The sequence below is a fragment of the Lytechinus pictus genome, chromosome 2 (assembly GCF_037042905.1).
Source record: "Lytechinus pictus isolate F3 Inbred chromosome 2, Lp3.0, whole genome shotgun sequence".
NCBI lineage: Eukaryota > Metazoa > Echinodermata > Echinoidea > Temnopleuroida > Toxopneustidae > Lytechinus > Lytechinus pictus.
Window position 1 is genome coordinate 9,662,523 of NC_087246.1, and position 2,721 is coordinate 9,665,243.

Below are 2,721 nucleotides of genomic sequence, written 5' to 3' on the forward strand. Positions count from 1 at the left end.
GATTTTCAAGGATTCCTGGGAAGTTTGCAACCATAAAGTCATAAACTGAAGTATTGGTGAATCTGCCCAGTAGGTCCATGATCTGCCCGACATCAAAATCTCTTGGGACCCAATAGAGGTGAAATCTGACCTGGAAGACATACTTTGCCTGTTCTGGTCTGAAATACGTCTAAAGGAAGTGTTCCCAGTTCCACATAACCAATTATTTGACCTACTGTATATTGGAAAGGCAATTTTATTGGTGCAGTACTTCAATGCACTCTAAAACACCATTCACTACTATAATTTCTCCATTGCAATACGCATACGAGTCAATATTGTGTTTTGGGCTTCCTTGGCACTTGCTTCTGTGAATGATTTTGTCACCCAGGGAGATGAGATGCGTGCATGGTAACTGAGATAAGCTCCTGGCCCACGATGCCCTGACCTGGGCTCCACACCCCATGTCACATGACCCACTACAGTGCCATACCAGACCGAGTAATGGAAATTAAGAATGCTGTCCGGTCTGCACAGAAAGTAAATAATTTTTCAAATGAACTTAAGGCAGCAAAATCTAGGTAGAAAACGTCCACAACATTATAATGTAATTCCTTTGCACAAAAGTGTATTATGAATACGAAATGTCAACAAAAATTAAGGAACAAAATGATGTCTAATTTCTAAAATGTCAGGTCAACATAATATTGGGGGAAAATAGGACGCTGGTCTACCAGCAATTCAAAGACTAAATAGTAAAATAAAAAATGAAGGTGCAGAATTGCTGGAAAATTGAAATTAAATTCATAATCTTTAAAAGATGCAATAGCAATCTTCCATCTTGGACCAAAAAGGGTGACATTAATACTATTAGAAATTAGGAAAACTGAGTTCATCTTACTTTGTAAATTCCATTTTGGTATCAAAGATCACTGGGAGAGTGAAGTTGAAGACTGTGGGAACATGCTCTTCTATTGTGTGGAACTCTGTGATAATGCCATCTGCAGACTTCTCACTGCCTATCTTTTTAGTTGATACTCTACAAAACAAGCAGAGAATAGTTTTGAAAATATGTGGATTTTATTCTTAATTATTGAAAAGTGGTTTTATTGAAAAAAAATAATATCAATGAAACCAAAATATACAAGTGTGGAAGACTGAAGCCTTAGTGTACAACAACATGTCTATGCACATAAATATCTATTAAACAGCAAAGTGAATGGTTTCAAGTTAACTACCCCCCCCCCTACAAAAAACTCAAATCATATTGAAACTTTTCTACTATTGGGAATCAAAATTTTGAGGGGGCATCACATTAAATTTAGGCCGTTTTAAAATGAATTTCTACGTTTGTGATAGATTTTGACATAATATTCAACAAATAAAATATTTCACACTTTTCCCTTTCAGCTTATGAAATGGTTGACAAATTTCTTCTCGCTTTTTTTTCTGGGGGGGGGGGGGGGCAGAGCCCCTAAGTCCCTTATATATGTGTGTCTGTGTCTACAAGTCAAAGACATTTATTAGATCTGATTCTATGTCTACAAAAATAGAAGTGGTAAGCCCATTAAATTGCTAGAGCCTATATGAACTCTGACTTAATTATCATTATCACTGATCAGGATCGGATTTACTAGATATTATACTACTAGATCTACTTGTAAGAGAAGACAGAGGTCCATTTCGGATTATTGTTTCGATTGTTACATGCCCTCTTCAATCTCAGGCACTTCGGATTATTTTTAAATTGTTACATACCCTCTTCATGACTTCAATTTCAGGACAAGTAGCGTTAAAAATTTTCAAAATATTCACAATCTCATGACTCATTCATCTGGAATCTTTTCATTGTCATTAATGACGAACTTGTCTTTAGTTAATGATTAACATCACTTCGTTTGCATGATGATGGCTTGCGCTTCGAAATGGTATACGGCCGATATGTACTTACTACGGGGAAAGTCGGGCGGACAAGAGTGTCAATGAACCGTTAGTTGCATTATACTTACACATACGGCTGGAATCTCTCGATGATATCCATGCTAGATATTGCCTTATACACAGTGGATGGCTTCTGATAAATGAAAATCCCAGATTCTATCTCGAATGAGGATTTGGTGAGCATAATATACACAAATATAGCTAAAAGGGCAACAAACACAAAGTTATTCATTTTGCCTACTCCTTGAGTGCACCGCTCCAGATACCAGTACCAGCGATAGGGCGACTAGACCACCAGCAAGCACAGCATTCAAGTTTCAATCCGTGCACCACCACCACCGCACCGGATCGATCGGAAAGAAACTTTTGTATGTCTTCGCATGCAGGCTAGTAATAGAAATATAGGGTACTTTGGCAGCCAGACACAGTCTCCGATTGTTTGATCAACAAGTAACAACTAAATTTGTTGGCTGGCCTAGTTTCTCGTGACCGACCTTTATTTTGTAGTTAACCCCCCCCCCGGCCCCTATTTTTTTGGCGTGTTGAATTTATAACAGCACCCTTGTTCAAAAATCGTTCCCATGCAGCGCCCTGAAAAATATTAGAGAAAACATATATATATATATTATATATATATATTTATATAGAAGAAAAATCAGACGCTAAAAATATTTATCATACTCAGGTATATAGGCAGGCCCATATATTGTATGTGGTCATGACTAATTGCAAATCAAAAATAAATCAATAAAAGAGAAGAAGTAAAGGCTGCATATTCAGCTCAGGGCCGTAGCCAGGATT

General features: G+C 37.3%; 1 pseudogene; it reads right to left on the reverse strand.

Annotated features, from left to right (window-relative positions):
• Positions 1-225: 225 nt before the first annotated feature.
• Positions 226-2,245, reverse strand: LOC129275887 (uncharacterized; annotated as a pseudogene).
• Positions 2,246-2,721: the final 476 nt, after the last annotated feature.